Source organism: Anolis carolinensis, chromosome 1, assembly GCF_035594765.1.
Source record: "Anolis carolinensis isolate JA03-04 chromosome 1, rAnoCar3.1.pri, whole genome shotgun sequence".
In the NCBI taxonomy this organism is placed as follows: domain Eukaryota; kingdom Metazoa; phylum Chordata; class Lepidosauria; order Squamata; family Dactyloidae; genus Anolis; species Anolis carolinensis.
This window is the reverse complement of record NC_085841.1, coordinates 170498615-170518015: the sequence shown is the minus strand read 5'-3', so window position 1 is coordinate 170518015 and position 19401 is coordinate 170498615.

The window sequence follows — 19401 nt, the reverse complement described above, 5'->3', positions numbered from 1 at the left end:
ATATTTGCTTATCCAAGCTTCTGCCGGCCCGTTTAGCTTGGATAAGTGAGACTCTACTGTAATAACAAAATGAAAAAAATAACAAATTTCTCATCACTTCATATTAAATATGACGCAGACCTCTAACAAATTTTTCAAAACACTTTAGAATCAAAACGGGGGTCACACAAATTTCATAAAATACAAACAAAGTGGAGTTTTTGCTTTGTGCATACCTCTAATAAATAAAGAGTATTTCAAAGTGGTAATTTCGTTTGGTTACATCTAAATGGCGTCATTCAAAGAGTTGCCACCCATTTACTTTTGGTATCAGTGTCTAGATGTAACTGCAATACTGTAGAGCTACAGTTGGAATTGCCGTAAGGAATTGTGAGGCGGTTCTACACAGCTACATACTGTGTGCTGGAACCTGCACCCCAAATGCTGGTATGGGCCCACCTTATGGTTTGACAAAGATGTCCTGAGCCTCCTCAGCAGTAGGAGGGCATCCGTATTGCCCAACCACATGAAACCTGTTTGGCAGCACTGGGCACCCCTTCTCCCCTTGACCGCAGTCAGCTGGCACATTCCCCCCAATTGCTGCCAGTTAGTGAAAATGAGACTTGAGGATGATTTCTCAAATAGAAATTGTTGAGAATGAGGATATGTCATGAGAAGGCATGACTGTTTAGCAAAAAATAATAAATTGTATTGTCGAAGACTTTCATGGCTGGGATCACAGGGTTGTTGTGTGTTTTCTGGGCTGTATGGCCATGTTCCAGAAGTATTCTCTCCTGACGTTTCACCCACATCTATGGCAGGCATCCTCAGAGGTTGTGAGGTATATGGGAAAAACTAAGAAAGGAAACAGGGTTGTTGTATGCCTTTCGGGCTGTGTGGCCATGTTCCAGAAGCATTCTCTCCTGATGTTTCGCCCACATCTATGGCAGGCATCCTCAGAGGTTGTGAGGCATGGATAAACTAGGCAAGGAAGGAATATATACACACACACACACACACACACACACACACACACACACACACACCAGGACTCTCCACAGATATATATTTTTTCCTTCCTTGCCTAGTCAGTCAAGGAAGCCACAGCCCTGAGTTTGCAAGACTCAAACAGGGCTATTAATAACAGGGTCTCTTCTTCATAACGTGTCCATAAGTTGAACTTGACTTAATGGTAGTAAACGGTAACAAATTTGTTACAATAGTTGAAAACTAATCTTGTGGTGAAGCTCATTACGCTATTGGAAAAGTATCTTGTTGCTTTTCTTGTGACACTTCTTGTCGCTTTTCTTTTTTCTTTCTTTTTTTAATTGAATGAATTACAAAATATAAAAAAGAAAACTAGAAATAATCAAGTACACACAATGCAAGTATGCAATTCCCCCAAACAGGTACATTGCAACATTCTCTTGTACATGCCACTTCCCCATAACAGATTGTAATACAGAAATATGTATGTCTTAACGCCTATAATATATTAATCCTCTAGCTCTAATACATACTTGTTATATTTACCTCTATCTGCCTTCCTCTTGTTTACCCTTCACTTCGTGCTGACCCTTCACCCCAGACGAGCCAGTTACACTACTTATTTCCAAAATTCCATTGTTTCTATTACAGGTTGTTCTCCTTGCCTTCTATATATACAAATTCTATAAAATTTCCCCATATATTTCCAAAATCACCCTTTTTCAGTAATCCCCCTTTAATCTTGATATTGCATGTCAATTTATCATTTATTTTAATATCCCAGACCTCCTTATACCATTCTTTCAATTGGTACTCCTGCCTCATTCCATTTTTTTGGGCTATTAACAACCTTGCTGCTGTTACCATATTGGCAATTAATTCATTTAGCTCTTTTGATATTTTATTATTATTGATAAACAACAGCAGTGCTATTTCAGGTGTTCCTGTTATCTCTGTTTTGGTGATTTCTAACTAACGAGGAAAAAGAAAATTGCAACAACCTGACCAGATTGGTGTAAAGCCTAGAAGAATATGATACACAAAGCATTACAGACTCCCTAAATTGTGGTATAGTGGTCAGACCACTGGACAGGTATTTGGGAGATTTAGTCCCCACTGAGCCATAAGATATATTGGGTAACTTCATTCAACTCATTCTCTCAGCCTGACCTATCCCACAGAACTGTTGTGGGGTTAAACTGAGGAAAAGGTAAGGCATGACTGACTCATTTTATTTATAGGGATATAAATGGAGCTAATAAATAAATAGCAAGTATTACTAGGGCTATTATAACAAACAGATACTACCATTCTGAAATCAGCTGAAGCACAATATCATAGGAATATTATTAATAAACAAATGGGGCATAATATGACTAACACAATCCCCATTCATTTCAAAACACAACTAATTTAACAGCATATTTTCCCCAGTTGTTCCCTTTTTTGCAATAATTCTGATGAACAGAACTGGACTGGATAATACTCATGAATACTGGGCTCTATCCAAAGAGTTGTAGATCAGAAAAAAAAACACCAAGAAAATGCTGGCTACTCTTTCACCTAATTCAGGTTTCATTTTATCAACATGTAAAAAACCTGCCATACTAAAACTGAATATAAAAAGTGCTCACAAAGATTTCAAGATGTTTCAGAAATTGGAGGCATGGAGCTTAGGTAAGTCTTAGCTAACTTACAATGTGTGTTCCACACACACAGGCACATGGACACACATGCTATATAGAAATATTAAACACACATCCTGTAAACCAGAATTACAAGAAGAATGTGACTAATCAAACATCCATGCTGTTGCTGCTGGTTTGTGTGTAAAAATGCAGATATTTCATCTTGAACATACATTTCAAACATGACCAACAGCAGATATAACTTTCAGCAACTTTAAAACACCTAATCCAGTTCTTTAATTAATACAGTCTATTCTAAAACTTGAGGGATTTATTGGTGCTGGCAGAAACATTTGAAAATAACTTCAGGAAGTTCGTGACATACCATGTATCTTGGGGGAATTCATTCATTTTCCTACATATTTTTCTTTACCACCATCAATAAATTCATTCAGAGCTTTTTTTAAAATATACTAAGCTAGAAGGTAGTTAAAGGCTGTTGGAAATTTTCAATAAAATGATTTAAGAAAACGTAAATATGAACAAAGAGATCCACTGTATTATTGTTTGGTTTATTTCGATTTAAATATATCTTGCAGGGGTGCTAGGGCATTTTTAAGGAATACAGAGGATGAATGTTGGACTAGGGCCTGGGAAAGCCAGGTTCAAATCCCCAATATGTCTTGGGCCAGTTGTGTCTATCTGAACTAGCTCACAAGGTTGTTGTGAAGACAACGTGAGGAGAATGATCTTGACTCCTTTGCTGAAAAGGTGGAGTGCAAACTCAAAAATAATAAAAAATCAGGAAAAGTGTTAAAAGATTTTGAGATTGGCAGGTCAGCACTAGAGGTGTGCAATTCAGCCAAAAGGCATGCTGTTTTGGGGTCCCTTCATTCTGTTTACAGGGAAGCTACGTGAAAGGCCCGGGCTGTGGCGCAGGCGGGAGAGCAAGCCAGCTGCAATTAACTGCAATGAATCACTCTGACCAGGAGGTCATGAGTTTGAGGCCCGCTCGGAGCCTATGTTTGTCTTGTCTTTGTTCTATGTTAAAAGGCATTGAATGTTTGCCTATATGTGTAATGTGATCTGCCCTGAGTCCCCTTCGGGGTGAGAAGGGCAGAATATAAATGCTGTAAATAAATAAATAATAAAGGGGAGGGGTTTTGGCATTTTCATCCAGCAAAGATTGGCTACAATGGGAAACTGTAAAGGCTCAATCTCAGCCATTTTAAAGCCTATCTGCATGAAACCTACCTGAGTTTTAGACCTCATTTACAACTGCAGGCCTGCCAAGTTTCAAAACAATTCACCAATCTACTATTTTTTAAGAATTATTTTAAGTTTTAACATAACATTTTTGAAAATAAGACAAATCGCAAGAGAGGATTCTGGGAATTGTATTCGCCAATTATGTCCATTCTCAGTCAATCAGAGCATGGATAGCACCAGGCTTTTGATTGGCTGAGAAACTCCCATTATCAACTCCCATCATGCTCTCAATGCCCGCCCTATGTAAGTGCTGCTGGGAAAGCGAGTTCCCAGGGCCCTCTCTGGAGGAGGAGGGAACTTTTCCAAGAAAAAATAGAGGACACTGCTTCTCCCGGGGAACAGAAGAGTATGCAGACTTAAATCTTTCCTCTCCATAACCAATAAAATCTGATTCCCTCAATCCATTTTTCTGGGCTTTTCACCTCCCTCCTCCCCGTTCTGTTTTTTGGATATTATACAAAACGACCCATTGAAAACTACAAATCATTTTCGTTCAAACTGTTTGGGGCCCAAGCCTAGCCAGCACATAATCATGAGATATGCCAAAGCTATAATGGATGCTGACAGCATCATCTTGAAAGATAACGCTGTCAAAGTGATGCATGCCATATGCCAGCAAATATGGAAAACACAAGAATAGCCATCAGATTGGAAAAAGATCAATTTATATCCCCATACCAAAAAAAGTGAAACACTAAAGAATGCTCAAACTTCCGTACAATGGCACTTATTTCCCATGCCAGTAAGATAATGCTCAAGATCCTGCAAGGCAGACTCCAGCAATACATGTAGCGAGAGTTGCCAGATGTCCAAGCTGGGTTTAGAAAAGGCAGAGGAATGAGAGACCAAATTTCCAATATCCGCTGGATAATGGAGGAAGTCAGGGAGTTTCAGAAAAACATCTATTTCTGCTTTATTGACTATTCTAAAGCCTTCGACTGTGTGGATCATAATAAACTGTGGCAAGTTCTTGGTAGTATGGGGATACCAAGGCAGCTTGTCTGTCTCCTGAGAAATCTGTATAAAGACCAAGTAGCCACAGTAAGAACAGACCAGGGAACAACAGACTGGTTCAAGATTGGGAAAGGAGTACAGCAGGGCTGCATACTCTCACCCTACATATTCAACTTGTATGCAGAACACATTATGCGATGTGCGGGGCTTGAGGAATCCAAGGAGTTAAAATTGCTGGAATAAACATTAACAACCTTAGGTATGCAGATGATACCACCCTGATGGCTGAAAGTGAGGAGGAGCTGAGGAGCCTTATCACCAAGGTGAAAGAAGAAAGTGCAAAACCCAGGCTGCAGTTAAACATCAAGAAAACCAAGATTATGGCAACCAGATTGATTGATAACTGGCAAATAGAGGGAGAAAATGTGGAGGCAGTGACAGACTTTATATTTCTAGGTGCAAAGATTGCTGCGGATGCAGACTGCAGCCAGGAAACCAGAAGATGTTTACTTCTTGGGGGGAGAGCAATGGCCAACCTCAATAAAATAGTGAAAAGCAGAGACATCACACTGGCAACAAAGGTCTGCATAGTTAAAGCAATGGTATTCCCCATAGTAACCTATGGATGCGAGAGCTGGACCATAAGGAAGGCTGAGCGAAGGAAGATAGACGCTTTTGAACTTTGGTGTTGGAGGAAAATCCTGAGGGATCTCTGGCATGGACTGGTCCATGAGGTCACAAAGAATCAGAGACGACTGAGTAAATGAACACACATAATGGATAGTATAAACCCTGGTTGCTTTGCAATGATAATCAAGATATGACTCGATGGCAGGGAAGGGTACAAGGTCAGGGCATTTCACTAAAGCAGTAGGTCGGAGAAAAGGTGAATGCATGATAAGAATTGAACCATGTGGCCAAAGCATAAGCAGTCACAGAAGAAGCTGAAGTGGTTAACTGGATAGAAATTGGGATTAAATAAACACTACAGTGTGGCCACGACTGACACCCACTGTTGTAGGAAGGCCAACTTTTTGATTATGGAGAAACCTTACACACCCATTGCTCCAACTTTGTCTAGGTTCCAATTTATTGCTGGAAACTTAATACAGTACTTGCTGTTCTGAGTCAGTGCTGCCAACTGGAAAAGAGTAAAGCCTTCCAAAACTGATGTTACAAGGCATTGTACTAAGGCACTGTGCCATTTTCAACATTTGCAGCCATTATCATGGCCAACTATTGCTTTTTAGAATAGCTAGGAGATTAGCAACCAAGTTGCATTGGGAAATCTACTGACAAAGGAAAACCCTACACTGCACCACTTCGTACTTTATGACGCATGCTAAGTCCTGGCAATATGATGATAGTTGTTTTATGAACTCATTGGTAAGAAGCATGCTGTAAAAAAAACCCCCTTCTTATTTTATTCTTTTTTATTTCTGAAGAGAATTGTACAGTGTAAGAAGAGGGCATAGGCTCTGTCTCCCTGGGAAAAAGAGTACAGTGAAGCAGAACTCTGGAAAGAGCAAACATCTCATCAGAAATGTTAAGTGCTCTTCACTGAACTCTGACCTGTCTAGTTGTAGTTTTTACACAAATAATTGAAATGTTAACTGGGCAGTTGTGTCAACAAGATGCTGCTAATATAGCTGATACAAAGCACAGAATAATTTTTGGCGGAACTGGGGAAGGAAACTTCCAATATAGTGACTCATCCTTTTGAAAAAGTGGTATTACTGTAATAGTGACTTCTGCTTCTTGAACAACTTCTTCTCCTCCTCTCTCTAGACAACCAGTTATTTGTGAAATAAATAATGATGCATTTCCCCCTATTTTTGCCTACCTTTACTACACAGTACACACCTTTACTAGAGCTCTCAAACCACAATGTTTTGTACCTGGGAAAATGCAGTCTCACTCCCAGAAAGCATATTAATTGTGCACTCTCTTTATAGGGAGCTAATTCCTTTTTTTTTTTTTTTTAGATCTTTTCAAGAAAGTTCAAATCAGAGTAACATGAGCTAGATAGTAAGAGAAACCATTCTTCTCCTGTCTGTCCTGCTAGCGAAATAGCATTTCTAAGTAATGCTATATACATATAATTCCTTGAAATAGCATTTCTTGGTATGATATGTATGTATAGGTAGAGTAATAACTATCAATTGTCCATTTCAGAAATCACTCAAATTGACGCAGTGGTCTGTTTGACCACTATGTTAGCAGAAAAAAGGTTTCTGAGTTACAGTATTTGTGTTTTCTTGGAAGTTGTGTAAGTGTGATCCTTAGTGCCATAGGCACACATAGATATGGTGGGAGTTGATGGACGTTGTTAAATGGAGAAGCAAATCTGTGATACTGTAATGCATAACTGGTTATGCCATGTTTGTGCATCTGTGGGATTCAGTGTAATCACCCTTGGGTTAGTTATGTTATGCAAAACGTGTATATAATTTTGGCCTGCAGTAGCAGAAAACTCTTTTTAAAAACTGCTTGAGCTTTTTTTTTTTTTTTTTTGCGTTGGGTTGACCCAAGGAGTCCATTCCCAAAGGAACCTTCTTTTTCTCTTGGATGATCTAGTGCAGGGGTCCTCAAACTTTTTAAGTGGAGGGCCGATTCATGGTCCCTCAGATTGTTGAGGGGCCGAATTATCATTTGAAAAAAAAATACAAACAAATTCCTATGCACACTGCTCATGTCTTAGTGCAAAAAAAAAAAAAATAGCATTATATATTACTATATTGCACTATACCATTATACCATAATATTATTAGTAATATTACATTTAATATTTAATATATAATTAATATGATTATATTATACAATATCATTATATTGTATTATTATTATTAGCCACCCTGAGTCTGCTATTGGGTGAGAAGGGCGAGGTAGAAATACTGTAATAAATAAATATTATATTGTATTACATTATAATATTATTATCAATATTATATGTGTACACAATATATAATATTATTACCATATTATTCATTTACAATATTTCATTTACAATATTAGTAAATGAAAGAACAATACAATATTTAAAAATAAAAACAATTTTAACCAACATACTGTAAACTTATCAGGATTTCAGTGGGAAGTGGGCCTGCTTTTGGCCAATGAGATAGTCAAGTAGGATTGTCGTGTGCCTTCAAGTCATTTCAGACTTTGGGCGAGCCTCAATCTAAAACTGAGGACGGGGGCCAGGTAAATGGCCTTGGAGGGCCGCATCCGGCCCCCGGTCCTTAGTTTGGGGACCCCTGATCTAGTGTCTGAGGTCCAATAGTACTTTTGTCTTAAGCTTTCCTAGTGATATTAGCGACAACATATTCAGTTTCCAGAATAGTTTCCATGCATGTTGCAGTCTTTAGATCTCTTCACATCAGTCACTGATGAGCATGATGTTTCTGGAAAAGAGGGAATATGTTCTTGATTTCCTTGCTTTAGCAGACCAATTTCTATTCTTTTCCAAGGGTTACTTGAAACATACTCATTTGCTGTCCTTCACATTACAGGTGGAATTGATGTGTGTGTGTGTGTGTGTGTGTGTGTGTGTGTGTGTGTGTGTGTGTGTGTTAAGTCTTACTCCCTCTTTTTGTTTTGTTTTTACATGCAAACCAAGATTAAAGAAGGCAGAAATCATACACAAAATGTTGATGAGTGATTGTTTCTGGTTTGTTTGCTGACAGAGCTCTGAAATACACAGTGTGGAAACCAAGAGACAACAGGCAGAAGCTGGAATCATGATTTCTTCCTTAAAATCATGATCAATTATAGTGATCCACATGAGTCTGGTGATTCCACATGAGTCTGAGGCCCCTTCTACACTGCCATATAATCCAAATTATCAAATCAGATAATCTATAATACCTATTTTTAACTAGGTTATATGTGGGCCCTTCTGCACAGCCATATAACCCAGAATATCAAGGCAGAAAATCACACAGTATCTGCTTTGAACTGGGTTATCTGAGTGCACACTGCCATATATTCCAGTTCAAAGCAGATAATGTGGGATTTTATTCAGCTGTGTGGAAGGGGCCTGAGTCTACAGTGCCATATAATCCAGTTCAAAGCAGATAATCTGGATTTCATATAGCAGTGTAGAAGGGGCCACAGATTCCCTTGGAGGTACCATGATTAGGACCCTATGTATATAGTCTCCCATCTTCTAGAATACGCTTCCAAGCTAATATATGTCTGTATTACTTCATTTTCAGTTCTTGCTGCAGACTTTTATTTCAGACATGCATTTCCTGACCAATAAATTATAGCCACAATTTTATTAATATACTTGTATGTATGTACAATTATATGTTACTTTCGGTTGTTAATCTTACTGTTTGTGACTCCAAAATCTTTGATATTGATTGGTTTGTAATTCTGTAAATGAACAGTTTAAAGCTAAGTTGCACTAAGTTCATTTCTCCATGATGGAGTAGTATTTTCAGGTGGAATAATGGTTGTAACCATAGTATGGTAACAGTTGGTGGATTCAGATTAATGGAAAACCAGAAACTGTGATTTACAACTGAAACGATGGCCCTTTCCACACAGCTGAATAAAATCCCACATTATCTGCTTTGAACTGGAATATATGGCAGTGTGGACTCAGATAACCCATTTCAAAGTAGATGTAGTGGGATTTTTGCCTTGATATTTTGGGTTATATCGCTGTGTGGAAGGTTCCAAAGATTCAGTATCCGGGTTGGCAACACAAACCATGATTTCCAATAAATAATAATAATAATAATAATAATAATAATAATAATAATAATAATAATTTATTTATAACCCGCCCTATCTCCCCTAGGGAACAGGGTGGTTTCCAAACAAAAGTGGCAAACATTAAATGCCATAATAATGAAACAAACAAACCAAATCAAGACAATACATAAAACAACCTCAGTAAAAACTCATAATAACTAGCCCAAAATAAGTAAAAATAAGTAACTCATCAGGCACATAATAAAATCTAAACCACTAAAATGCATACAATTATACAATAATTTATAGCAGTTTGCAGGGTCAGGGTGGGTTTTATATTAAGGTGTTCTAGTCCTCCTCCTCTCCATAAGCTAAAGTGCATAGATGAATTTTTAGGAGTTTTTTAAAGGAGAGGCAAGAGGGGGCCATTTTTTTTTCCTTTGGGGAGGGAGTTCCAGAGGCAGGGACCAAAGGAGAGTAGTCATGTTTTGCCATGATGTCCAAATGTAGCCTTTGTGGGTTTTATTTTATGACTTTCCCCTTAATAAAATAGACCTGAACAAAAGAAAAAGAACATGATAAAAGAATGTCCAAAAAGGAGCAGAGAATTGGCTGTAGGAGCAACATAATGAAAAGAGCACCTGTCCTCCATAAAACCTTCAAATGCAGAGGTTTTAAAAATTATATTTCTATTTCAGTTTTATGTTCAAGGAGAGGTACTACTTTCAGAGTTCTGTGGTTATTGACGCTTTGCAGAGAAACAAAATTGGCAGTGAATGAACCTAAAATGCGACTGAAAATGAAAAAAGGACAATGAAAATGGAGAGACAAAATTGAGGAGGTTTTTTTGTTTCAAAATGTTTACTGATATAAAATATCCAATTCAAGCAGTTCTCCAAGATGTTGAAATAGAGAAAGATCAACCTAACTGTGTAGCCCCCTTTTTGCTCCAAATATTTCAGCCAAAAGAATAATGTTACATACCTCTATAAATGGTTCCAGTGCTTTGAAAACTCGTACAAAGATAGACCGATAGAGAGATAGCATTGTTTTCTGTATTTTTTTCTGCCTTTTGGGAACAGCAAATATACTAGGTTAGTAAGAGGAATTTTTAAAAATCAATTTATAAGTCTGCGGCGGTGTTATATTTATTGCCACAGATGCCTTTCGAAAAAGTGTCTTTATGCATAGTTAATAGGCAAGCATGTGCTGTGCGTTTCCTTATGGTGTTTTGCATGTGCTCCGTATGGCTTTTATTTTGCTAGAATTATGCAGGTCATTGGTGCCCAGTGAGCTTATGCAAAAGGAGAGAAAAATGAGTGAAACTCAGCCAAGTGGTACAAATTCTGGTCAGACTTTTCTGTTTTTCAATGCCACATGTTGGACTTTCAGTCATGTGGCCAAATACCCTATGTTATACCCTATTTCAGGGTTCTATATTTTCTATCTCACTTTCTTGTTTCAGTTCTTTTCCTCTTTCTTCACACTGACAGAAAAACAGACATTGAACCAGGAGGTTTCCATGCTAGAGACATTAGGAAGATGTCACTTGCTTGATTGATACACTTCATTGGTAAGAACTGCATTGGAGCAGGAGCTCTGAAAATATGACAATGCTACTTAATCTAGATAATTAGAGTCACTCAGAAGTGATGAAGTGCCTCTAACCACCTTATCACATGGAGAAATTTCTCAGTCATAGGACACTTCAGCCTCTTTTCAAGCATGGAGAACTCTTCACACGAGTTAAACTACTTCTGGCCATAATGCATAGCCCTCCGTGGTTATAAAGCAGCAAAGTGTCCTGAAAGGAGGGAACTCCGGCAATCCGATCTCATCACACTGAGAAATTTTCCCCTCATAGGACACTTCAGCCTCTTTTCAAGCATGGAGAGGCATGGAGCTCATCACACGTTCCAGGGTTGAAAAAAGGCAGAAATATCCTGAAAGAAGGGAACTCTGAACACAGGCCAGCAATCATGTCCAGAGTTCCTACCTCTTATCACACTTGACTCCCGTGTTTACAAATGCAAAACAGGTGGGATGGGAACCATCATAGTTTCCTTTCCTGTTTCATTGCCCAACTGTCAGCAATGGTTTAAACCTGGATCACTATCTTTTTTATTCTATGGGTTTTTATGCAGAACCATATGATCCCATGGAAAGTAATAGTTTTAACCTGGATCATTGTATCTTGTATCCTATGGGCTTTGATGCAGAACTATAGGATCCCATGGAAATAAATGGTTTTAAACTGGTGTCAGTCTCCTTTGATGTAAGGGGCTTTGGGCAGGGCAAGGGATCACTTGGTTTTTGGATATTGTTCTTTCTCCTGATTAAAAACAAAAAAGTAATACTGATCTTGATGAATGTAAGATGAGTGTATTGCCAGCTCTTATGTTTCCACCTGTGAGTGATGTGATGGGGAGGCCCAACACAAAATGGGACTGCTGACGATATAAAAGGTGATTCTCTACTCATAAAGGGAAGGTCACCAATGCTTTCTCCTCTCAATGTGATGAGGTGGTAATACTGTTCCCAAGCTAAAACCTGCTATAGTCAGATCCACACTTTTCAAGCTGTTGGTAGTTATTAATGCCCAAGTAGCCCCTGTGTTCTGGCTTGTGGCCAGCTTTACAGCAATTCAACCCAGAAGGCAAGGCATGTTTTTTTCCCTTCTGTATCAAGGGCTCCAGTCCGGCTGGGGCTTTGCTCTGTGAAATATCCACAAAGTGGTTAAAAGGAAATACTTGGATTTAATTCCAGTGATTTAGTTCCACCGGCTTCAGTGAGACTTAAGGAGGGTTAAGGCCAAATCTTACAGCTTAATCAGGCTAGGGAATGGGATGTCCATTAGACACATCGGCCTCCTCTTCTTTCTCTTAAAAGCAAGCACATGTACACATATGTGCGCACAGACACTGAGAGGATGTGCTTTGTAATCTCAATCTTGGTTAAGATCTTTTGACAACATGAGCATTGTACAGACTCAGACATACACAAGACATCTCAGCCATCATGTTTGCTCTGACTCCACATCACTCATTGCCTGTATTCCCTGTTTTGAGCAGGATGAGTTGAAGCCAGAGGGGAAAATGCAGCTGGAAAATACAGAAATATCAGTATATTGCATTGTTTTCAGTCTTAATGTAACAGGACAGAATAAACAGGGATTAGTGCTCAAGTTGACGTTTTTATTATGTGAGGCACTCAGTGGGCTATAGGGGAAGTTTCAGAGATAAAGAGAGTACCAACCAAGAAAAAATGGTATTTGTTTTGTCAAGCCCTTTAATCTTTTCCTTGGCTCACTTTTAAGCCAGTGCATTACAAGTGTTAACAAATCTGATCGCCCCTTAGCCCTCTGGAGTGATGAGGGACATTTCTATGCCTTTTGCAAAAGCCTTCACAATACTTACTTTAGCAGCAGTGGAATTCAAAAAGCCTCCATTTGTTTCTTACACCTTGTGAGCCCCATGGCTCTCTTCTAGGCATGCGACCCACATTCCAAAGCAGCAAAGTACATCAGCAGAGAATGCCTTTGGGCTTGCCATTAGTGGGCAATCTGTAGAACGACTTTCAAAGTTTTATAAAAAAATTAAAGTTAGTCCCTCTTCTGTTCTTTAGTCCTTAACTAACAATTTCTCATTTCTTTTGTCTTTTTCCTTGAAACTGAAGCATGTTTCCTCTTACATACATCATATTTGGCATGCTAAGTCACTTTGCTAGACTCAAGGGAACTTATGGAGTAGGCTTGTGCACAGAATTTGTTCCACCTGTTTCCTCTGTTTCCTTTGGTACCTTTGGGTCTTTGGGAGCTCATAACGGTAAGGGCCCTACCGGTACGAAAACCCGCCTGACACAAAAGCAAGTGGGAGCTGATCTTGGCTCCTGCTCCCCCATTCGGTATCACAGTTGAATATTTTTATTTTTGTTTATTTTCCTGATTCTTTTTATTTAGTTGGACTGATTAGGAGTTGGGAACCTGTAGGATGGTGGGTGGGGTGCATGAGAGAGCATTTGCGGACTTGGAGAATCACCCTTTTACTTCAGCTTCTTTTTCTCCTTCCCTCCCTCTTCTTCAGAAAAATACTTCTAAAAGCTAATAATAATTATTAATAATAGTAACCCCAGCAAACAAAAATAGAAGCCTACCTCTCCTCTAGAGTAGAAAGTAGAAACAGCTTTAAGGAAGCAAAACCCCAAGCAGAAAGGAGATTGCAGCTTTGCAGGCAAGACAGAGGATTTTTAAGGTAGTCCAGGGAGGATACAGCTCCACTAAACTCCCAGTTCATCACTCTTCCACTGGGCCTCCTTAAAATGCCTTGGAAAGCTTCGAGTGACATACTGCTGCTGGTACTGGCCCTGGGAGAGAAGAAAGCATGTGCCTGCCTCTCCTCTAGAGTAGAACAGCTTTAAGAAGCAGTAAACTCCTCTACAAACAGAAGGTAAAGGATCCAGAAATTTAAGATGTCTGTTTTGGGTATTTTATAGAAATGCAGTTTTAATGTGGCTCTTTTATAGGAAGTTGTATAATTGTTGAATTTTTGCAATGTTTGTGTTTTTTTTAAAATTGTGGTGTAACCCACCTCGAGCCACAGGGAGAGCTGGGAAAGAAATAATAATAATCATCATCATCATCATCACCTTTATTTGTATCCCGCCCCATCTTCTCGAGGGGACTAGGAACAGCTCACAACAATATAATTCTACAAATCATCTCAACAACAAAACACATAAATATATCCAATTTAAATCGAATCAACAGTTAATAATGAGGCAAACAATATAAAAAGAAAACATTATTCATTAAAAAACCCAGCAATTGTTCAAGTGAAAAGGAACAATAAGATCTAATTTTAGATTTATCTTATAACTTCAACCATTTTCAAATAGCCAGGTTTTCAGTTCCCTTTGGAAAATGGGTAGTGTGGGGACCTGTCTAATCTCCCTGGGGAGGGCGCTCCAGAACTGAGGAGCCACTACCCAGAAGGCGCTCTCCTTTATCCCTACCAATGGCACTTGTGAAGGAGGTGGGGCCATGAGGATGGCCTCTCTGGAAGATCTCTGGTTCATAGGTAAAGGTAAAGGTTTCCCCTTGACATTAAGTCTAGTCATGTCCAACTTGGGGGTTGGTGCTCATCTCAATTTCTAAGCCAAAGAGCCGGCATTGTCTGTAGATGCCTCTGAGGTTATGTGGCTGGCATGACTGCATGAAGCACTGTTACCTTCTCACTGAAGTGGTACCTATTGATCTACTCACATTTGCATTTTTTGAACAGCAGAAGCTGGGGCTAACAATGGGATCTCACCCCGTCCTGCAGATTTTCAAGTGCTGGCCAAGGTGTTTAGGCACCGATGACCCGATGACCACTGAAACCACCTTGACTGGCTTGTGCCAGAGTCTATGCAGTTCAATTTTAAATCCTTGTATCATGTCAGCTTTTCCAGTTGCTTCTTGTCAATCCTGCTGTCACCTGGGATTGCAACATTGACAATCCATACTTTGTTTTTTACACAATTGTGAGGTATTATTATTATTATTATTATTATTATTTCTTCCATGCTTAATGCATGATTAACAATGCAGGGACCCATTAGTCTCCTATCATGTTGTTGTTTATTCCACCCATCTTGCCCTTGGTCGGCCCCTCTTCCTTTTTCCTTCCATTTTCCCCAACATCATTGCCTTCTCCAAGCTTTCCGGTCTTCTCATTATGTGGCTAAAGTGCTTCATCTTTGCCTCTAATATTTTTCCTTCCAATGAGCAGTCGGGCTTTATTTCCTGGAGTATGGACTGGCTGGATCTTCTCACGGTCGAAAACACTCTCAGAATTTTCATCCAACACCACAGTTCAAAATCGTCTATCTTCCTTCGCTCAGCCTTTGTTATGGTCCAGGACTCACATCCATAGGTTACTACAGGGAATGCCATTGCTTTAACTATGCGGACCTTCGTTGCCAGTGTGATGTCTCTACCCCTCACTATTTTTGGCAGAAAAACAAACTATAAATTTAATAAATATTCTTAAATGTGAAAAGAAGCAGATTCTAGTGTCAAAATATTCTCCTAATTTTTAGTAATAATCCGCTTCCTTGTAATCTTCAACTGTTCCTCGAGAACAACAGAGAACAAGTCTATTCCATCATCTGTGTGACTTGACTATCCTTCAAGTGTTGCTATTATCCTTTGGTCAAGCTTGTTCTGCTGCACAATATATGTATTTGTGTAGCTGGAATGGGACTTCATAAGGAACGTTCACTTATCACACTTTTTAATCTAGTCATAGAGTTTACCTAGCTCTGAATCCATTTTCTCATGAAAACTGGTGGAGCAATGATGTTTCTTGGTATATGCAGTATATAATTTTTCTGAACATTTAGATAACTGTAACCCTCCCCCCTCACATAGAGCAGAGATACCTCTAATGAAGTCAGTGGGACTTTCTTTTAGAAGTTGAAGAATACAGATTTGTTGCTGGTGGTGAGTTTTAGGACAACTGCAGTCTTTTATTTTAGCATTTATTTTGATGCAAATCAACTTTTGGTCAACCTTATGTTCCTCTAGTTAAGAGAAATTTACCACTAAATGCATTTAACCTACATAACTGCTGTCATTTTGAAGAAAAATATATATTAGCATATTCAAAGGTGCAGAGATTTCATTTCAAATGTTTTCCAAAGCAGAATGGATATGTTCTCACTCACCCTAAACACAATGGAAATACGGCTGTTGGTTGAAAGAACAGCAAAATGGGATTACGTGGTTTGTGTTCAAGACTTCCCCTCCCTCTGCGCCTATTGCTAATCCTTATCTCAAAAATAAACTATTTCTGTTGTTAAGCATATTCCCACAGCAGCAGCCTTCTCTTTTCCAGTGGCCAGTTGGATGCCAATTTGGATTTTTTGCCGCAGTAAAACTACTTTAATCTATTTCTATTTCCATTCCAAGAACACCATTTGTATGTTGTCCAGCTTGGAAATGTTAACCTGACACCATTGGCCATGATGGGTCATTTCTCTTCAAGTGGCAAATTTCCAATGACCTGCCAGTACAGCATTTACGCTGGAATGTTTCTGCACTCCAAAAATATACAGTTTGTTCCTTTTAAAGAGCATGCCGCAATGTTAAAAGAGTTGTCCCTGGAAAGTGGGCCCCCTCGGGGTGGGTGGATATGTTAGGCAGATACAGAGGTCTAGGAATGGGGTGGGCGTAGGGGGAAGCATAGGTTGCAAGCCATTGATGGATAGATTTCTCCAAGGCAATTTCTCGGCTGCCCTTCAGGATCAAACACCCAGGGTGGCATACAATCAATAATAAAATCTCAGTGAAAAGCTTAAAAACAAAAACAGAGATAAAATGACAGAAACAGGGGGCCAAAAAGCCAATAAATTCCAGCAGAGCTTCACTATCAAACTAAAACCAGTAACAAAAATGCTTGGCAATTTAAACAACCCTTGCCTAGGGTCAAAAGGACAATGGGTCTAGTTTCCAGTCAGCTTCTCTGGGGGTGCATCTACACTGTAGAATAAATGCAATTTGACACCACTTTAACTACCAAATGCTATGGAATTGTGGGATTTATAGCTTGGTAAGACATCAGCACTCTTTGGTGAAGAAGGCCAAAGATCTTGCAACACTACAACTCCCATGATCCCATTGAGCCACGACAGTTAAAGTGGTGCTAAACTGCATTAATTCTACAGTGTAGATGCAATCTGAGGATAGTGTTCCATACAGAAAGAACTGTGGTTAGGGCATCACTACATATTTGATCATGAATGAATGATAATATATATATCATAATAATAACTTTATTTTTGTATGCCGCCTCCATCTCCCCAATGGGGACTCAGAGTGGCTCACATGGGGCCAAGCCCAGCATATCATATAACATCATAAAATGAATAGTTAAGACAAGCATCAACGTTAAAAACTAATAAACAAGTCATAATTTAAATAAAACATAATTAAAACAAAAATATTAAAACAATCATTTAAGGCATTAAAAGTCTAGTATAGCACAATAATACGAGATCACACAATGAAAGGAGAGCTGAAAGGAAGAATGGAAGGCAGAAGACAAGACTTCACAGGTAGAAGCATTTTACGAGGGTAACTCCTCAACAGATGGCAGTACTGGCTTGTTCAGTAGACTCTCCTCTACAGTTCCATTTGGCGGGAAGCCTTAGCATTGAACGGTTGTGTTGTTAAACTGTGAAGTATGGAACCCTGCACAGACAGTTGGTTAATGAGACTTAAGTAATGTGCCTTCACTGAATTCTTGACAGCAGAAGGTGTCACCCCAAACGGGATTCATCAGAGAATGCAAGCTGTTTATGGTGATTGTGTTGATGTGAGTACTGTGCATCGTTGGGCGAGTAAGTTTAAAGATGTTGAGATGGGAACATCTGACTTGTGTGACAAACAAAGAGTTGGATGTCCTGTGACAGCAACCACTGAGTTTCACAAGCAATAGGTTGACAGATTGATTCGGGACAGTCATCGTATCACTCAGAAATTTCAAGTATAATTGGCATTTCATAAGAATGTGTGGGTCACATTATTGCTTTGCTTGGCTAGCGGAAGATCTGTGCACTATGGGTACTGTTGGTTGAAGAAACAGAGTGTTGATGTCTTCTGTGACGGCTTCAGAAAACTTGTTCATTGTTGGCAGAAATGTATCCAATTGTCTGGTGATTATGTGGAAAAGTGAATAGTGGTAGTTGAGGAGCACATTCTAAGGATTATTTATGCGTTTGATTTATTAAAATATTTCCATCGAAATCGAAGTAACGAAGGTGAAGGCATTACTTTTCATTCAACCCTTGTAGATTTAAATGTCCATTTTTATTGGGTTGAAATGGTTTCTTTGCCTCTAAGGGCCCATCCAGACAGGCCTTTAACCTGAGATGCGTCTTGGTTTTACCAAAGGTGTCCACTTTGGCATGCATTTCTGTCATGTATGGAAGTGTCCTAACTGTAATGATGTCCGGTTTTATTTCATTTCTGTATTTGAGTGTTACCCCAAAGGGGAGGAGCCCCCGGTTGCACAGTTGATTAAACTCTTGTGCCGGCAGGACTGATGAATTGAAGGTTGGGTTGCTGACCTGAAGGTTGCCGGTTCGAATCCAACCCAGGGACATTAGAGAAGCCTCCCACAAGGATGGTAAAAACATCAAAACATCCAGGAGTCCTCTGGGCAACGTCCTTGAAGATGGTGAATTCTCTCACACCAGAAGCAACTTGCAGTTTCTCAAGTTGCCCCTGACACGACCCCCCCCCCCAAAGGGAATAAAAATAGTAAGAAGCCACTTCAAACTGTGCTGTAAATGGGAATGGGAACCACTATGGCTGCTTAAGAACTAGTGACATGTAAGTCTTATGCCGGTGTTCTGCTCAGGTGAGGGATAATAATAGGAAAGAGATATGGTTGCACCTCCAAAATCCCCATCTCTGTTCATTCCCCTTGCCCATGTTCCTTTGAACACAAGTTAAAGTCTCCCTGGGATCTCATTCCCTGCTTTCTCGTGATTCAACATCATGTAAAGCTTTCTAATGGTGTTCAAGCAAGCCTTTCAAACCTCCCTACTTATTGTGGCAAAGGTCAAGATTCTCTGTAGATGGTACCAGTTTCCACACTTGGGTTATTTTCTAACATGTCATCAATTTGTGTTAAAGCACTGAGCTGCTGAACTTGCAGACCGAAAGGTTGCAGGTTCAAATCCCGGGAGCGGAGTGAGCGCCTGCTGTTAGCTCCAGCTCCTGCCAACCTAGCAGTTTGAAAACATGCCAATGTGAGTAGATCAATAGGTACCGCTCCGGCAGGAAGGTAATGGCGCTCCATGCAGTCATGCCGGCCACATGACCTTGGAGGTGTCT